Source organism: Giraffa tippelskirchi, chromosome 13 (genome assembly GCF_054371585.1).
Source record: "Giraffa tippelskirchi isolate mGirTip1 chromosome 13, T2T-mGirTip1v1.2.pri, whole genome shotgun sequence".
NCBI lineage: Eukaryota > Metazoa > Chordata > Mammalia > Artiodactyla > Giraffidae > Giraffa > Giraffa tippelskirchi.
In genome coordinates this window covers 57,409,273-57,429,711 of record NC_137287.1, presented here as the reverse complement: position 1 = coordinate 57,429,711, position 20,439 = coordinate 57,409,273, and the positions used below count along the sequence as shown (strand labels likewise).

The window sequence follows — 20,439 nt, the reverse complement described above, 5'->3', positions numbered from 1 at the left end:
TGCCTTTCTTTGGGATTGGAATGAAAACTGACCTTTTCCAGTCCTGTGGCCACTGCTGAGTTTTCCATATTTGCTGACATATTGAGTGCAGCACTTTCACAGTGTCATTTTTCAGGATTTGAAATAGCTCAACTGGAATTCCATCACCTCCACTAGCTTTGTTCGTAGTGATGCTTTCTAAGGCCCACTTGACTTCACATTCCAGGATGTCTGGCTCTAGGTGAGTGATCACACCATTGTGATTATCTGGGTCGTGAAGATCTTTTCTGAACAGTTCTTCTATGTATTCTTGCCACCTCTTCTTAATATCTTCTGCTTCTGTTATGTCCCTACCCATTTCTGTCCTTTATTGAGCCCATCTTTGCATGAAACGTTCCCTTGGTATCTCTAATTTTCTTGAAGAAATCTCTAGTCTTTCCCATTCTATTGTTTTCCTCTATTTCTTTGCATTGATCGCTGAGGGAGGCTTTCTTATCTCTCCTTGCTATTCTTTGGAACTCTGCATTCAAATGGGTATATCTTTCCTTTACTCCTTTGCTTTTCGCTTCCTGTCTTTTCACAGCTATTTGTAAGGCCTCCTCAGACAGCCATTTTGCTTTTTTGCATTTCTTTTTCTTGGGGATGGTCTTGATTCTTGTCTCCTGTACAAGGTCCCGAACCTCCATCTATAGTTCATCAGGCATTCTGTCTATCAGATCTAGTCCTTTAAATCTATTTTTCACTCCTACTGTATAGTCATAAGGAATTTGATTTAGGTCATACTTGAATGGTCTAGTGGTTTTCTCCACTTTCTTCCATTTGAGTCTGAATTTGGCAATAAGAGTTCATGATCTGAGCCACAGTCAGCTCCCAGTCTTGTTTTTGCTGAGTGTATAGAGCTTCTCCATCTTTGGCTGCAAAGAATGTAATCAATCTGATTTCAGTGTCGACCATCTAGTGATGTCCATGTGTAGAGTCTTCTCTTGTGTTGTTGGAAGAGGGTGTTTGCTATGACCAGTACATTCTCTTGGCAGAACTCTATTAGCCTTTGCCCTGCTTCATTCTGTATTACCCATGAGAGTAGAAAGCAAAAGCAAATTATCGCACTAATACAGGAGTAACAGAACTAAAAAGACTGTGCTTTTAAATCTTCTAAATTATTTGCATTCTTTTAATCAAGAATATCTGCCATCTATGAATCCATAAACTTTTTGTGAAGAAAAATCCTTTTTATTTCACTGAACAGTTGATTGGATGAAAATAGTAACCGGTTTGCTTTTTTTTCTTTTAATACCAGGAAGGACAGAAGGAAATGTTCTAACGGTAAATTCCAGAATACAGAGGACCCAGGACTGCTGCCAATTTTGTTAGCATTCCCACTGGGAATCTTGGCAAACTGAAAAGGAATCCATTAAGAAACGAAGCATGGAGGTATTGTGTCCAGTGAGTTTCTTCTGGGCCACCACTTGTGGGGCACTGGGTTCAAGACGATTTCTACATCATGGGCTTTGCTGGGCAAAGAAAACCTGTGAGACTGGATCTGCAAGAGAAGAGAAGGTGTGAGTCAACCGCCATCATCCCACGGAGAGGAACACCTGGTCTAGAGAGCTTCTGTTCCTGGCATGTGGGTCTGTGTTCCACTAAAGGGCTATTGCTTCCTGTCACTTAAGCCTTTCATAGGGCAAAAATGAGATGGCAGCCTCATCAGTGGGACAATACACAGCCTCCTTGAAATGCGGTACCAGCTGTTCACTGGACCCCTTTGGTATTGCCAGCTGCCTGGCACCCGAAGTCCAGATGGCAAACGGGATTTGGGATATGCGTACTTTGGGAGATACCTCAGGTCTGGTAGGAAGCTGAGTTTGGGAGCAGTCTCTGCCATGAGGAGTGGGGACATCTCCTGGTTTTAGGTAACTATCTAGTTAATTCAGAACAAACACCCAGAGATACTTTCAGGCAATTTTGTTCAATGCATCACAGATATAAATGGAGCTTGAAGTTCCTGGCTCAAAGATGTACCAAGTCAGGTTAAAAGATTTGTTTCTAAGTAAATTTCAGTCTAAAGAGAATCCCTAAACTTTTAAAATAAAACTAGCTAGCCTTTATTAATCTACAGCGTTTCAAATGTTAATAATACATTAACTGCTTTTCTTGCTGTTTAGTCGCTAAGTCACGTTTGACTCTTTATGACCCCATGGATTGTAGCCTGCCAGGCTCCTCTGTCTGTGGGATTTCCCAGGCAGGAATACTGGAGCGAGTTGCCATTTCCTTCTGCAGAGGATCTTCCTGACCCAGGGATCGAACCCAAGTCTCCTGCATTGGCAGGCAGCTTTTTTACCACTGAGCTATCAGGGAAGCCCTGACTGCTTTACAGCTATTATTTTATTTGATCCTCCTAATAACAACATGGCAGAGAGATTATATTTTCCATTTAACAGATGACTCAAGCACAGGGAAAGAAAACAAATTTCTCCAGTTCCACAGATCTGATATGTAGCAACGTGGAGATGTGAATTTAGACTACAATGAGCCTTAAATCACTTTTCTTAACCGATCATCTGCTCTATCCATCTTAAACTATGGACTGTGCTGTGTGCTCAGTCGCTCAGTTATGTCCAGCTCTTTGCGACTCCATGGACTAAAGCACGCCAGGATTCCCTGTCCATGGAATGTTCCAGGCAAGAATACTGGAGTGGGTTGCCATTTCCTCCTCCAGGGGATCTTCCTGACCCAGGGATCAAACCTGCATCTCCTGCATTGGCAGGTAGATTATTTACCACTGAGCTACCTGGAAAGCCAATGGATTACCCATGTGAAACTGTGTATAAACTGAAGGCGTTATATTATTTTTTTCATATTGGGTACATATCCTGGTATGAAGTCTTTAAATATATGTTTATCAAGTAAATAAATAATTGACAAAAGGCTAAATAAAGAAAAAGGTGGGTATTTTAAACTTTACTGAATACACTCTGTGCCTAAATGTCTCTTCTTTGATTTTGGTACATGTTGAAAAACTACTTTACAGGTTGACTTAAAAGCAATTCAGAGAAAACAGAGTTTGTGTCTGATCAGCTGTTATAAAGTAAATTTTACCCAGTGAAATCAACCTCCATGCACTAAGGCTGTGGATCAAGTTTTTCCCCATATGCTTACTACAACACAGAAGGACATCAGGGCTTCCCAAGTGGTGCTAGTTGGTAAGAATCCGCCTGCCAGCACAGGAGATTCAGGAGATGCAGGTTTCCATCTCTGGGTCGGGAAGGTCCCCTGGAGGAGGGCATGGCAACCCGCTCCAGTATTCTTGCCTGGAGAATCCCATGGACAGAGGAGCCTGGCAGGCTGTGGTCTGTAGTATCACAAGGAGTCGGACATGACTGAAGCAACTGAGCATGCAGGCAGTCGTGTATAAGGACAAAAATAAGGACAGAAAGAATGAGAATGAATATTTTAAGTCCTCTAAATGAGACTTGTTAGAGGAGAATACATCTAAAACACAACATAAATCAATCTGGAGTAAATTTGTCTTATGATCATGAATTTGGGCAAAATATCAAGCAATTCGGAGAGTGATCCAATTCCTTTTACCTTCAAAAGAGACAAGTAGGATGTCTATTTCCTCCATAAAGCTAGGAGAACATATGCAAAAACCCACTGAAGACTCCCATAATGTGTAAGATTCCCTCCTAGGGTGTTCTGTTTCTCTTGGTAAGAATTGACCAGCTGTGAACTTAGATCAGTGGCCCTAAGGCCGATAGAGAGTGTAGATGTAATAAGGTGCTTGAGGACTTCCTCAAAAACACTGTATTGCAGTCTTTATGGCCAGGCAAAATTTCTCCTGAGTCACTCAAGGAAGTGGAACAGTTGATGTTGGGGATTCATGACTTGAGTCTCCACTGCATTCTTGGTCAACCCTGTGAGTAATCTTAACAGGGTAATGACCCTTTTCTACTTCACAAAGATGTTTTGCAGATTAACTAATTAATGATTATGAAGTGTTACATCTTATTAAGTTTATTATGATCATTAAGTTCTCATGATGAAGAGATAAATTTTGAAGAACTTCAGTAGGTGGCGTAATTCCCTCTGTATCTATCAGGAATCACAGCTATGTTCTACGAAACATCTCTGACATCTTCTTTACTCTCGGTTAAAACAACACTGTCCACTAGCACTTTCTCCAGGCACAAGGAAGAGTTAAGGAGGAGATAGCTATATTTGATGATAATACTCAAGTTATCATCTTTTCATCTGCACAGGCTTTGACACTAGTTCCCTAAATAATATGTCATTGATATATATATGTTTTCTAGCATATTTTTTAATATAGATATGATATTAATATATACATAAAGCAAATACATAAAATAAATACATATTATTACATAAAATTAAAAATATAAACAAAATATTTTATAAACATATAGATATAAATATATTTATATAAACATATGAATATAAGTATGGGCTTCCCAGGTGACTCAGTGGCAAAGAATCCACCTGCAATGCAGGAAACGTGGGTTTGATCCCTGGGTAGGGAAGATCCCCTAGAGAAGGAAATGGCAACACACTCCAGTATTCTTGCCTGGGAAACTCTGTGAACAGAGGAGACTGGCAGGGTACAGTCCATGGGATCACAAAAGAGCCTAACACGACTTAGCAACTAAACAACATAAATATGACAAATATAATAGTAGCCAACATTCACAGAGCATTTAGTTATGTACTATTTAATTGCATTATGTTATTTCATGAGATCTATTCAACAATTCTCTCTTTTTTTAACTGATAGAAAATTAACTCATTTAGTACTTTTTTTCTATTCTGTATCATCAGGTAGGTTAATTTCAACTATCCTTTTACCTACTTTGAACCAGTAGAGACTCAAAACTATACTGTGCTGTGCTGTGCCATGCTGTGTTTAGTTGCTCAGTCATGTCTGACTCTGCGACCCCATGGACTGTAGTCCACAAGGCTCCTGTGTCCATGGGGATTCTCCAGGCAATGACACTGGAGTGGGTTGCCATGCCCTCCTTCAGGGGATCTTCCCAACCCAGGGATCGAACCCTGTACTACCAGATCCCATAATTTGTGTATTGCACTTTTCACTTCATCACAATCATCTGAAAAGATCTGTTGAAACAATTAATCTAAAGTTGCATCTCCTTCAAGTTCTCATTCCTCTTCATTGAATTTGCTGATCAATTTATCCTAATTTCTTGCATTAAGATACTACGTGTAGGGTCTTTGTATCTGCAATGAATTGTTTTGGCTTAGGCACATCTCTAACTGAAGGACTTTTTCTTACCTGTGAGAAACCAAGGAACAGAGACATTACGTGATTTGCCCAAGGTCACAAAGCATATAAACTATGGAAACATATATATGAACCCAGGTAGTCTGAATCCAAACTCCTGCCTCTCGACTGCTAAGCCTTCCCCTGTCCCAACTGCTTCACATATTTGGTCACCGTTAGAAAATGCTTATGATAATTTTATTCTGCACGTGGAAATAAAACTCATATTTCTTTGATGAAAAAAACATGGACATTTTTATTGCATGTAGGCAGAAATTTATTATAATGGTGTTATTTTGGAATTTCTTTCTTTTTATTAGTTGTTTAAATTTAATTCGTTATTTTATTTTGGCTGTGCTGGGTCTTCATTGCTGTGCCCAGGCTTTCTCTAGTTATGGCAAGTGGGACTATTCTCTAGCTGTGTGCAAGGGATTCTCATTGCGATGGCTTCTCTTCTTGTGGACCACAGGCTCCAGGTGCTTGGGCTTAGTAGTTGCAGCTCCCAGACTCTAGCAGCACAGACTCAATCGTTGTGGTGCATGGGCTTTGTTGCTCCACAAATGTGGGATCTTCCTGGACCAGGGATCGAACCCACGTCTCCTGCATTGGCAGGTGGATTCTTTACCTCTAGCCACCAAGGAAGCCCAGAATTACTTTCTTTAAAAAAAAAAGAAAACTCCAGTCAACATTGTTTGTGTAATAAACTTTTTGTTTGTTTACCCACAAAAGTCTCTCTCGTGCTATTGCTAAACTTCTGAACGATACTATTGTCTTTCCTTATTAATTCAGGGAGTGTCTGTGTATGAACATTTGGGGTGGGAGGATCAATGAGGGATGAATTATTAGCTTTAGAACCTCTGGATGGAGTTTCCTGGAGATACTGACAATATGAAACTTTTGTACTTTTCCTCTCCAGGTGCTGAATTTGGCCTCAGGACATTGTTTAGGTGATGGAACTTACTGGCAAAGAAACAGAGGAAAATGAGCAAAGATAACTTCAGAATGCTGAACACCTCCATTGTACTATCACCGCAAGGATTTTAATCCTAGATATCACTAATGATCCCGTTAACATACCAAGACCATCGTGTGTGTGTGTGTGTGTGTGTGTGTGTGTGTGTGTGTGTATGCATGTATATGAATTATTTTGTTACCTCTTTTAGAAAGACTAGAACACAAATATTGATTTAGATTTGGGGTTTTTTTCCAATGTAGAATATGATCAGTAACTAAAAAAAGAGAAAATCCACAATATATGGGTCTGAGTTGTCATTAAAAATTGAGATAAAATCCAAAATATATGAGTCTGACCTGTCATTAAAAATTATTGGAACCAAATTGTTTTCTAATTAGCTAGGCTGAAGGCAAAAAGAAAAAAAAAGTCCATATAGAAAACGAACTTATGGTTACCAAAGGGGATAGAATGATAGGGAAGAGATATATTAGGAGCTTAGAATCTGTTGCACTTTTGTTAAATGTATTCTCAAGTATTTTTTATAGCTTTGTCATTAAAGTAGAAATGGGATATAGTTTCCATTTCTACTTTTAAAATTACAGTTGGCTTACAAAGATGTGTCCATTTCCATTTTTAACTATTGTCTGTGTAGAAAATACTTTTAATTTTTTTATATATACTTTGTATCTAGCCACCCTCTTAAACTGCATTACAAATTGAAGTATTCTTTTTACTAAACTCTTGAGTTTTCAAAGTGTAAAATTATATAACCCATAAATACAGATATTATTTCTTCTTAAATGTTTACACCATTTCATTTTTTCATCTTAACTGCATTAGCTAAGACTTCTGAAGTAATGCTGAATAATAGTGGTGATAAAAAAAAGTATCTTGATTGTTTCTAATATACTGAATCCTCCCACATTTCACTCTGTAATATGAAATTTACTGTTGGTTTTAATAAACTATCTTTACCATCTTTAAAAAAAGAAAAAAAAATAGAATCTGGGATTGACATATACACACTGCTGCTGCTGCTGCTGCTGCTAAGTTGCTTCAGTGGTGTCCGACTCTGTGTGACCCGATGGACGGCAGCCCACCAGGCTCCGCCATCCCTGGGATTCTCCAGGCAAGAATACTGGAGTGGGCTGCCATTTCCTTCTCCAGTGCATGAAAGAGAAAAGTGAAAGTGAAGTCGCTCAGTCGTGTCCGACTCTTCTTAACCCCATGGACTGCAGCCCACCAGGCTCCTCCGTCCATGGGATCTTCCAGGCAAGAGTACTGGAGTGGGGTGCCATTGCCTTCTCCAATATACACATTACTATATATAAAATAAGTAAACAACTGTATAGGACCTACTGTATAGCACAAGGAGTTATACTCAATATCTTATAATAACTTATAAGGGAAAAGAATCCAAAAAAATATACATGTATATGTACAACTAAATCACCTTGCTGTATGCATAAAACTAACACAACATTATAAATTAACTATACATCAATTTTTTTTAAGTAAAGTTATTTCTTTTTTGGGGGCAGAGGGTCTGTTTATTTTTTCTTTTTTTGGCTGTGCCACAAGGCATGTGAGATCTTATTTCCCGATCAAGGATTGAACCTGAGCCCCAGCATTGGAAGTACAGAGTCTTGACCCCTGGAGTACCAGGGAAGTCTCTAAAAGTGTTTTATAGAAGAAAAAAAAATTTTATAGAGTGCTAGACTTCATAAAACATGCATCAGGAAAAAAAAAAAAAACTTCTAGAATTTGTAAAATTTCAATATAGACAACTGGAAGAAAACTTAAGAAAACTAGAAGAGTAGCTCCTACTTTAAAGAAAACAAGGAGTGTTTGTTGCTGTGGCTCTTGGTTCTGCTGCTGTCATTTCAGGGACAAGGACTGGAACACTCGTCTTCTATAACTGAAGAGTTGAGTGCCTGAAGTCAAGCTTGTTCAGCAGCCTGGAGACGAGCCTCAAGCCCCGTATCTTTCCACTTCTCTTTGCCTTTTGCAGGCTGGCTGCGTGGCCCCAATATGCTGCTACGTACTTCCTTATTCACTCCAACTGGAAAGGGACTTTGCTTTTATTTTAGAAATAAATAAAATAGCCCCAGAAACCCTAAGGTCCTTGGGCTTCCCTGGTGTCTCAGACGGTAAGAAATCTGCTGCAATGCAGGAGACCTGGGTTCGATCCCTGGGTTGGGAAGATCCCCTGGAGAAGGGAATGGCAACCACTCCAGTATTCTTATCTGGGAAATCTCATGGGCAGAGGAGCCAGGTGGCTACAGTTCATGGGGTCGCAAAGAGTCAGACACGATGTGCAACTAACACTTCCACTTTCACCCTAAGGTCCACGGTTACAGCTCACAGGGCTGTAATGGGTGATTCAGGAAAAATCAGAGATGTTCAAAGAAGCTGCTGAGTCTGTGGGGGTTGATTTTGCAAGGACAACATCTCAGGAAAGATCTCATTGGTGGCTATAATCTCCCTCAGCAATTCTTACCATACCTGTGACTGATGTCATGGTCTCTGGATAAGCTCCTTGTGGGGAGGAAAAAAAAAATGTGTCTGGGCTTCTTCCTCATCTTTTACACCTATAGGCCCAACATTATTTTTGAAAGTGCATAGTAAATGAACTGTAACAATTAACTCTTACAGATGTCACAGGTAAAATAAATCATAATGTCGTATATCTTTTACTTCTTTTTTTAAAAAAATATTTATTTATTTGGCTGTGCCAGGTTTTCAATGGGGTATGCAAGATCTAGTTCCGTGACCAGTGATTGAACCCAGACCCCCTGCATTGGGAGCACAGAGTCTTAACCATTGGACCACGAGGGAAGTCTCTAACATTATATATCTTTCAACGTTGTTTTCCTGAATGATCTAGATGCTATAACACTACAGTTTTATATCTAAATTTTCTCAAACTTAGGTCAAATTTACCAATGGCTGTTTTCACATATCAATTTGATAAAGCATCCTAAATAGATTGCACAATCTTTTAACAGTCAAAGTAACTCTTGAAAGGTGGTTTTTTTGCATTGAAATGATAGAATCTCATGACAAAACTTACATGGTTTCTTATATATTTATCATATACACAAATCACTTATCTCTAAATCACTTATATAATACAATCAGTTATATGGATTGACTTGGGAAAAGCATCATGGAATCTCAGTCATCTCATCTATAGAGAGGTGCTGATAATATAGTCATCTTATCTATAGAGTGGAAGCTCTAGGGGACTTCCCTGGTGGTCCAGTGGTTAAGACTTTGCTTTCCAATACTGGGGGTAACAGTTTGATCCCTGGTTGGGAAGCTAAGATCCCACATGCCTTGCAGCCAAAAAGCCAAAACATACGACAGAAACAGTATTGTAACAACTTCAATAAAGACTTTTAAAAAGATCCACATTAAAAAATCTTTAAAAAAAAAATAAATAGCAGCTCTACTTAAGTTATTGGGATTCAGTTCAGTTCAGTTCAGTCACTCAGTCTTGTCCGACACTTTGCGACCCCATGAATTGCAGCACACCAGGCCTCCCTGTCCATCACCAACTCCCAGAGTTTACCCAAACCCATGTCCATCAAGTCAGTGATGCCATCCAGTCATCTCATCCTCTGTCGTCCCCTTCTCCTCCTGCCCCCAATCTTACCCAGCATTAGGGTCTTTTCCAACGAGTCAACTCTTCACATGAGGTGGCCAAAGTATTGGAGTTTCAGCTTCAACATCAGTCCTTCCAATGAACACCCAGCACTGATCTCCTTTAGGATGGATTGATTGGATCTCCTTGCAGTCCAAGGAACTCTCAAGAGTCTTCTCCAACACCACAGTTCAAAAGCATCAATTCTGCGGTGCTCAGCTTTCTTCACCGTCCAACTCTCACATCCACACATGACCACTGGAAAAACCATAGCCTTGACTAGATGGACTTTTGTTGGCAAAGTAATGTCTCTGCTTTTAAATATGCTATCTAGGTTGGCCATAACCTTCCTTCCAAGGAGTAAGTGTCTTTTAATTTCATGGCTGCAATCACCATCAGCAGTGATTTTGGAGCCCAAAAAAATAAAGTCTGACACTGTTTCCACTGTTTCCCCATGAAGTGATGGGACCAGATGCTATGATCTTAGTTTTCTGCACGTTGAGCTTTAAGCCAACTTTTTCACTCTCCTCTTTCACTTTCATCAAGAGGCTCTTTAGTTCTTCTTCACTTTCTGCCATAAGGGTGGTGTCATCTGATTAGGAAAGTTTATTTAGAAATTAACACAGAAAAGAAAAATCTGTTCAAACAGTCTTGATTCAAATTCATCTTTTTGAATTTGATGAGGCTATCATCCTCAAGCTAGGTCATGATTTCTGGAGCATTACACCTGGTATTGAGAGAGAAGGCAGTGAAATGCCTAGAAGTGGGCTGACTCTACAGGTGACAGAGGTAAAATAAATCATAATGGCCAAATACATTCTGGCCACTAACACTGAAGTCAGCTTGCTCTCACGTGCATCTTCTTCCCATCACTATCACTTTGAAAAGAGTCAAAGTATCATGCACAGACAACAATACTTTGGGGGAAAATGTCCCTGTTCTCAAAAGTTACAGTTTAGCTTACAGAACTTGGGATGCTTTACTCACCACCCATGGCGATGGTTCCTCCTCTCTCTAAGAGCAGGAAATAGTCTGACATTCTCTCATTGATCTCAAAACCTTTTGTTTATTGGGCTAAGTGCATTCCTACCTCAGGACCTTTGTACTTGCTGCCCCTTAATCCAGATGGCTGTTCCCAGGTCTCTACACAGCTTATACCTTCACTTCCTTCTCATCCCTTCTCAGATGAAATTACCATGAAACCCAGCCCTGACTGCTCAGTTCAAGGTCCAGACTCTACTTTCCCATCCCTGGCCAGCACCTCTTGCCTCACCTTCCCTGTCCTGTGGAGACGGAAAAACCTAACTCCCTCAGTTGCTGTCAGTTTGTTTAACTGTTAGTCATCACTCATATGACACTCAAAGTACCCAAGTTGCTAAGCAATTTGTGTGTATTACATCTCTAAATCCTCACTACAGCTCTCCGATATCTGTTTCATCACCTCCATGTTACAGATAAGGAAACTAATCCTAGAAAGCTTAGGAAACCTGCTCCAAATCACAGGGTAAAACTAGGTAATCCATAACCCACCAACACTAAGAAGTTGAGCATCACCTGTGTGGGAGGCATTTCGCTGGCTGAGGATGTATATGTTGACCATACCTCACCTTGCTCTCAAAGAACTTCCAACCCAGAAGAAAAGTCAGAACAAGGAGGAAGGAGTCACTGTAAAACAGAAGCAGGAAGGTTTCAAGATGTTATGCATCGAATGAATGTGTCCCCACCTCCAAATTCGTGTGTTGGCATTCTAAGTTCCTGTGTGATAGAATGAGGAGGTGGGAACTTTGGGAGGTAATCAAGTTTAGATAAAGACATAAAGCTGGGGTCCTTAGGATGGAATCAGTGCCCTTATAAGAGGAGACCAGGGCTTCCCTGGTGACTCAGTGATAAAGAGTCTACCTGCCAATGCAGGAGACACCGGTTTGATCCCTGGTGCAGGAGGATCCCTCATGCCACGGAGCAACTAAGCCCATGTGCCACAACTACTGAGACCTCTCACCGCAGCTACTAAAGCCTGCGTGGCCAGAGCCTGTGCTCCCCAACAAGAAAAGCCACCACAATGAAAAACCGCAACCAGAGAGTAGCCTCCACTCTCTGCAACTAGAAAAACTCCACGCAGCAATGAAGATCCAGCACAGTCATAAATAAATAATTATATATATATATATATATATACATATATACATATATATATATATATACACACACACATATATATATATATATATTTTTTTTAAAGAGGAAACCAGAGGGCTTGCACTCTCTCCCCATCTATCCACCATGTGAAGACATAGTGGGAAGGTGACCACCTGCAAGCCAAGAAGAAAGCCCTCACCAGGAACCGAATCAGCCAGCACCTTGATCATGGACTCACCAATCCCCAGAATGGAGAGATATAAATAAATGTCTGTCGTTAAGCTGCCCAGTGCCTGCTATTCTGCTCCAGCAGCCTGAGCTAAGATGACAGATCTGTGATTTGACCAAACCAAGGGGACACAGCATTTTTCTTAACAAAAAGGCATTCCAGGTGGGGGGGGGGGATTCCCTTTCAGCAACACAGCAATTCACAGATTGATAACATATTAAATAAGCTCCAGGTAATGCTAGATTTAGGGGCTTCCCTGATGGCTCAGATGGTAAGGTATTTGCCTGCAATGCTGGAAACTCAGGTTGGATTCCTGGGTCGAGAAGATCACCTGAAGAAGGGAATGGCTACCAACTCCAATATTCTTGCCTGGAGAATCCCATGGACAGAGGAGCCTGGCGGGCTACAGTCCATCGGGTCTCAAAGAATTGGACATGACTGAGTGACTCACCCTTTTACTTTCAAAGGTAGATTTAAGAAAAAAATAACTTGAAAAACATACCTGTGTTACTTTTTAAAGTTATTCAGAATAAATCTAGAACAGGTATACATTCAGGGAGGTAGACATAATGTGTCTGTGTAAGCTAGAAAAAAAAAAAATGAGTGAGATGGTACCACACATAGCCCTCTTCCTATAATATTCGAGGAGAATCTGGTAAACCCCACATTTTTCTGTGGTAAGCTGGAGTCCTTGACTATGATTTGCAGATGTATACATTTCATTATGTGACAGAGTTTTAGAAAGAAGTTTTCTTTTTTCCCCCCAGAGAAGCACCTGTAAGTGACATTTATTGTCTCTGTGATTTCAGTTCAAAATCAATTCAAGTTACAACATGCATTTGCCAGCTGCCAACAGTGTAAAGTCAACCTGGGATCTGAAAATGCGAGTGGAGTTTTTCTGCCTCTTACATCATTACTACCAGCAAGAAAGACTGCGATCAAAAGTTAGCTGACGATTGAGTTCGTTATGCCTACGGCAAAAATATCCAACCCATGCTCCCACTGCTGCACCAGTTCTGCCCTCCTGGACAGGTATGAAAGCTTGTTTGAGAGAGTGAAGCTGGAAAAGGACAGCACTTCCGAGTTCTGGCTGTGCCACATCACCTGCGATCACCTGGAAACCTTTGAAAACGTCTGACGCTCAGGGCCTCTGAGAGCACAATGCGAACATCCATGTATTGTTGAAAGCTCCCGAGGTGATGCCAATGTGCAGTTAAGGTTCAGAATCACTGCTTCCGCTTGTCTGGTTAGTTTCAGCCCTGCTTATACACTAGAATTACCTGGGGAAGTTTCAGAAAACAATGACATCCAAACACCACCCTCAGAGACATTGATTCCATGGATCAGCCATCGGGGATGCTTAAGAACTCCCCCACAGTTTTCTAGTAAGTACTCAGGGTTGAGAACTATTGTTGGTACTGATCCCACCTCTGTCACTGTGTCCATGCAGCTCTTTATCAGGAAAATGTTGATTGATAAGTTATAGGCAGGCTCTTCTGTCAGACGAAGCTCCAAACCCAAAGGGCTAAAACTGCCCCCAGGATTGCCAAGGAGAAGAGGAGTTTGCCCCTGGCTCTCTGAGTCAAATGCGTCTCAGACCAATTAGGCAAATTTTACTACAATAACTAAGAGTGAGCAGAAATCAGATATTTATGGAGAGAATTTGATAAGGGTCAGTTGTTCATTACGTGGAATTTTCAGGTTCAGAAATACCACGTTCTTCATGGAATCTCAGGCTAGAGAGAGAACAGGATTTTTGATCCTTCTTTGATCTTTCTCCTCTGCGTGGATGACTTCAGATTACTGAATAACCTGGTGATGCTGACTTTCTGAGGGTCCATCAAACCCTCACCTTCAGCCTGTCCAAAGCTGGATTGTCCTCTGGTGGTGGTGATTAATCGTGTCTGACTTTTGCAACCCCATGGACTATGTCCTGCAAGGCTCCTCTGTCCATGGGATTCTCCAGGCAAGAATCCTGGAGAAGATTGCCATTTCCTTCTCCAGGGTATCTTTCCAAACCAGGGATCAAACTCAGGTCTCCTGCATTACAGGCAGATTCTTTACCAACTGAGCTACAAGGGAAGCCCATTAAGAAAGAATCTCATTGCGCATGGGCAAGCCATATCTTTTTTAAATTTTTGACCTCATTGGTGGTGGTTTGGATTGTCCTCTGCCCACACTAAATCCCTTCAACCTTCTAATGTCACTGTCTCCAGGCAAGACTCAGCAGTTTCTTTCTCTGCCCAAACTCAAAGTTCAAGGTACCTCTAGGTCGCTTTCCTTCTTTCCTAGATCATGTGAGAAATCACACAACGTGGATTCTCCTTTCCCCCTCACAAGTCTACAGTCATCCTTTCTTCCCCATCTACACTAGACCCTCATTCTCTTCCAGACATGAGTTATTGAATATTTTCACCCTTCCCCCCTCACTTCCCCTCTTTTATATCACCAACACAGGAGCTTACTTGAGTACCTTTTATCTTGTTACTTTCTTATTCATAAACCGCCCATAACTCTCTATTTTCTCCCACTCCTAAACTAAACCTCCTTCTTTTCAAGACACAGCGTCCGCTGGTTCTATACTACTTTTCAAATCTTAAATTCCCAACTACTCCCATCAGCTTTTCTCCCTTTATTTCTTCATTGATGTCTTAAATTGCTCCACTGCACCCCTCTATTTCCCCAAATTCTTCAGACCCTTAAATGCCCAATAAAGTAAATATAAAGCCACTGTCACCAAGCGCCCTTGTCTTAAAGTTCAGTATGGGAATTAAAACAGACTGAAGTTAATGTTTAGATGATTCATCCCGTCAAGAAAATTATATGCTGTGCTTTCATGCTCAAGACAGAATGAAGAATACCCATGGAGGTGAAGGAAAGTTGACACCCATTTTCCCTGGAACCACCTTTGCACACCTGATTCTGCTGACCCAGCTGTGGTGACTCTTGTTAACTTCAAAGGCTGCTCATGCCAAGGAAATACACAGGAGCAGGAAACAGGAGAGAATGATGCTCCGGGAGAACTGAGCCCAGGAAAGGTGATGAATACTGAAAACACGGTTTTTTAAAAAATGACAACAATTTTTCTAATTTTTATTGACCAAAAAACAATTTTAATTTTTTTTTGTTAAAAAAAATTAACCAAAGTGCACTCCCATTGCCTGAGTGGCCCCTCATCTCAGGGAAAGACAGCCAAGATCCATGAAATGTATATTAATAATATCATGAAGCTCACCACTTGAGCACTTTGTGATCTGAACATTTCTCAGGAAAACAGAAGTGATGAGCCGTTGGGAATTCATTTTACAGATCACTACCATCCTACAGATTCCTTCTGGACTGCTCCTCCTAGGAAGAAGAAGTTTCCAGAATGGCAGTTCCCACTGAGTTTCTGCAGAAAGAAAACTCCTCCAGCAGGGATGGTACACCGCATGGCATGTGATGCCTAGCAACATGAAATTACACCACAGCCCAGCGCCTTAGGAGAAGGGCACGGATCGCTCCCCAGGGTTGACTGACTATATTTTCATTTTCAGTCTAGGGCCTGTCAGGGTGTGCAGCGCAGGCAAATGATGAACTCCTTGTCATGTTGGATCTTTGTAGAATGTTTGTTCTCTTTTGATATCAAATCATCCAGGGTTGTATGTGGCTGTTTCTATTAATAAAATGTGTTCTGCTGAGTTTGGGGATATATTTCTTTTCATTATTTTCAAAAGAAATATTGAATTGCTTTTCTGGAGCATAGTCTTCCATCGCCCCTGTGTTTTTCTCGTGTGCACACTATTGTCATCAAGGTTACAGAGGTGGGGAGAAAAAAGCTAATTTCAAGAATAGAAATGAGGGTCATGCTATGAACAAATATCTACTGTGATTTTTTTTTTTACCTCCAGAAAGCAGCTTTCCTGTCACCTGCCACTTTTTAGAGCCCACCCTCTCAGCTGCTTTGCCCCCTTCCCCAGCCCAGTCATAGCTTCTGTTATGCTGTGTTGCCATGTCTGTCCAGGTTGGTCTCTCTCCCATCAGATGGGCATCTCTTTTAAGACACACACTGTGTTCCTCACCTCTGTGTTTTCATTGCCTAGGACAGTGCTCCATAAATCTGTGGAATGAACCAGAGATGGAATTATGTGCTTTTACACATAAAGAAATTGGAAGACATATTTACGTAAGGACTAAAGAAAACATGAAACTGTGGTAAAATGGAAAGAAGACCCTGGAAATAGTTAGAGGAAATTTGGAGAATTTTTTTAACGTCTCAGAACCTCGGAAGGGTCCATGCAAGAAAAACTGATACGAGGACTTCTCTGGTGGTCTAGTGGTTAAGCATCCACCTGCCAATGCAGGGGACATAGGTTTGATCCCTGGTCAGGGAAGATTTCACATGCCTCAGCAACGAAGCCCGTTGACTAGAATTGCTGAAGCGCATGCACCCTAGGGCCTCTGCTCCACAAGAGAAGCCACCACAATGAGGAGCCCAAGCCCAGAAACTAGAGAGTAGCCCCAACCTACTGCAGCTAGAGAAAGCCCACGCATGGCCACAAATACCCGGTGCAGCCAAAAATAAATAAAAATGTTAAAAATAGTTTATGTAAAAAAAGAAAAGAAAAACTGACAGCCTGTGGGACAGGCTCAACCTGAGGCTGATGGATCTTGATGCATGCTTAGTGACCCTTCTCTGGTGGCATTTTGGGGACAAATGTAAAAAAGACCTGAGTGTCTCCAATCATGGGAGGCAATTATTATAAGGAGTGAACCAGTGAAAACAATTGTAAAAGAAAAGTGGAAGGGTTATGATTCTTATTGGAATATAATGTGTATGTTAAAGTTTGTCTATGGGCAAATTTGGGGTTTAACTGAGATGAAATAAAATAGACTAAATCTAATTAACTTTTTGGCACTAGAAATGAATACTGTGGTGGCATTTGAAAATAGGTATGGCTGGACACAGTCAACTGGAGAGATGTTCTTTGCAAGAGCTACTTTGGAATGCACCCTCCAGAATACTGAATTGGAAGTATCTAGGGGAATCCCGAGGACGGTGGAGCCTGGTGGGCTGCCGTCTATGGGGTCACACAGAGTCGGACACGACTGAAGCGACTTAGCAGCAGAATTAGCTTTGCATCATTTTTGAGGGGTACAAACTCTAGAGTTAAACAGCTTACATTCTCTGCCAGATCTGTACCTTACTAGCTGTGTGACTTTGTGACTTTCTTAACATCTGTGTATCCAGTTAATTCAAATGATATGTGTAGTTTAATCTCATTTATGAGAGTTGGGTAAGGATTCCACAGGATGACACATTGCAAGCAGTCGATAGATATTGGTTCTTTTTTTAAGATTTTTTTTGTGTGGACCATTTAAAAGTCTTTATTAAATTTTGTTACAATATTGCTTCTGTTGTTTATGTTGGCTGTGAAGCATATGGTATCTTAGCATCCCTATCAGGGATTGAATCTGCACACCCTGCATTGGAAGGTGAAGTCTCAACCACTGGACTACCTGGGAAGTCCCGATAGTGATTCTCATTGTAACACTCTTCCTATTTAATGCTATTGCAATTTATATTCTACAGAAGACCATGAGATACTATTTGATAGATCCATGACCAGACTATTGATGGAGAAGAAAATCTTTTCATCTGTGGCCCTTTAAGACTGACACTGGGATAGGAGTGTCAGGTCTTCCCAAAGATGTCTTTGGATGTTCGAAAGTAAGAGGTTTGACGGAGCATAAATCTGATTAATCTGATAATGAACTGGTTTCCTTAACAACTCATATTATTTTTATGCAAAATGTAAAATTTCAGAACAATAAAGGGAAGTAAAGAATTAAAATGTAATAAACCAAATTAACTAACGTCCTCTCTGGATAGAGAAATGATATGTGATTTTTGCTTTATTCTTTATGCTTTTTAAATATTTTGCCATTTTTTGTCAAAATGTGATCTTGATAAGAAAATGAACTAACTTCAGACTATGTAGCTTATCTAATAGAAGCTGGATTATTCTTCCTCATTGACTGTGCTTTTTTTTCCCATTACTTACTAGATTTTAAAGCCGTTATTTTTAGAAGAACAAATCCCCATACTTTATGTGTTAGACATCAAAATTCACCAACAATAAAATTGCCAACTTCATAAGGAAGACCTACTTAGAATACACCCCTAAAGTGTTCACTTATTCACCTGAAAAAATCATTGAGTTTCTCTATACAGCCTTGGAGCAGGTTGTGATATTCTTTGTGGTATCTGGACATGATCACATTTATATCTGGCTGGTACTTTGCAGGAAGAAACCTATCTGAGATAGTCAATTAAAGAGAGAAATTCAGATTGCATATTTGAGACTCAAAAATGTCATTGAGAACTTTTAAAGACCTGGTAAAAATCTATTGTCTTTTTATAAAGTTCTACGTCAGGTAAGGAATACTTGTTGGTAGCATAATCTTAGGTTCCCATGCTCTGGAGAGTAAAGACCACTTTGATAGTTCTGTTACCCAAGTAATTTGATCCATACAAGTCACAGTTCTCTTGTTAGCTGCCCTTGCCAGTCCTCCAATGGTCCTTAGTTTTCTCTTTCACATGATTCACATTTGTAAAATGTGTCTATATCATTTTACTGGTGTGCATCAATAACATACTTTTACACAATAAAAATTTAGGCATATTTCATTTCTAACTTAACACTATTTATTCTATTTATTCAAGGACCATTCCCCCCACTGCCACCCCTCCCGACACCGCCCCCCCCCCATGGAAAGTACGAATGCATGTTTGTGAGTCCAAGATGAACTACGGGCGCAAAAGGAAAACACATGAGGACTACTGACATACACAGAAACCCAACTGAAAGAGTTCATTTTTCTGTGATGGTGTGGCTCTAAAAGAGTAATCAAACGGGAACTTTCGTATTTAAACTAACAAGTTCTCTCCAAGAAGGATGGCAATTCTTTCAGCACTGGAAACAGCCAGGACCAAGAATTAGACACACCACTTGGGGTAGAGCAGCCACTGGGGAAGCAGAGCCAAAATCAGGTGCTGGAAGAAAGTCTGATCCAACACATACAACACAACATGATGTGTGGCAACAGCTAGACTTAACTACAGATGGGAATTCAGACTGTCATTCTTGGGGATCTAGAAGTAGGGAGAGTGGTCAGACTGTCATTCTTGGGGATCTAGAAGTAGGGAGAGTGGTAGCATATTAAGAGGGAGGGCAGGGAGAAAAGAATAACAGGAAGTGGGGAAAGGACATGCAGATAGAGAAGAGCAGCAAGGAAAAGACTTACTTGGAGGCGCCAAAATGTTCTATTTAAAGAGTTACAATAAGAGCACAGTTTTATTACAATGTGTATCAGGCATAAGTGAATCCTGTGTATTAGCTCACAGACCCTGTGCAATAATGTTATTGCTGCTGCTGCTGCTGCTGCTAAGTCGCTTCAGTCGTGTCTGACTCTGCGCGACCCCATAGACGGCAGCCCACCAGGCTTCCCTGTCCCTGGGATTCTCCAGGCAAGAACACTGGAGTGGGTTGCCATTTCCGTCTCCAATGCATTAAAGTGAAGTCGCTCAGTAGTGTCCGACTCTTCATGACCCCATGGACTGCAGCCTACCAGGCTCCTTCCTCCATGGGATTTTCCAGGCAAGAGTACTGGAATGGGGTGCCATTGCCTTCTCCGAATAATGTTATTGAATAGTTACTATTATTACCATTTTGCAGGTTGGAAAACCTGAGGTTCAGAGGGATTATTAGGTGATATGCCCTAGGTTAGCAGCAGGGCCAGGCTTCAAAAACCCAGCATCTTGGCTTCTGAGTCCTGTTCTTGGCCACTTCGCTGCATTAGCTGGCTAGGGCTTGAGTACTGCCTGCCTATTTATGGAATATTTTCAAGAGAAATATTTTTCCTGAGAGCTGATGCCTCTCCTGCAACCCTGCTCCCGGCTCAGCAGGAAACAATCAGGTAGGTTTTCCCTTTCTAAGCTGCAATGAAAGGCACATCGCAGTTCCAGAATTGCATTTTGTTTCCACTGTTTCAAGCACATAGAAGAAAGATAGAAGCACAAGGAAAGGAAGAAATGGGAAGAAACATCATCTTGCTTTCAATATTTCCTCTATGAATAAGATATTTTGACTGAATAAAAGGAAAAAACTGAAAGAGAACAGAAACAACCCAACGTGGTATGGAAATGCCAGTTTTGC

General features: G+C 40.8%; 1 long non-coding RNA gene across 1 annotated transcript in view; it reads right to left on the bottom strand.

Annotated features, from left to right (window-relative positions):
- Nucleotides 1-439: 439 nt before the first annotated feature.
- Nucleotides 440-20,439, bottom strand: part of LOC145531465 (uncharacterized) — a 59,370-nt gene continuing 39,370 nt past the window's right edge. Inside the window, exon 4 of the long non-coding RNA XR_014072463.1 lies at nt 440-1,519. This is a non-coding gene — a long non-coding RNA (uncharacterized LOC145531465). The remainder of the gene's footprint in view (nt 1,520-20,439) is intronic.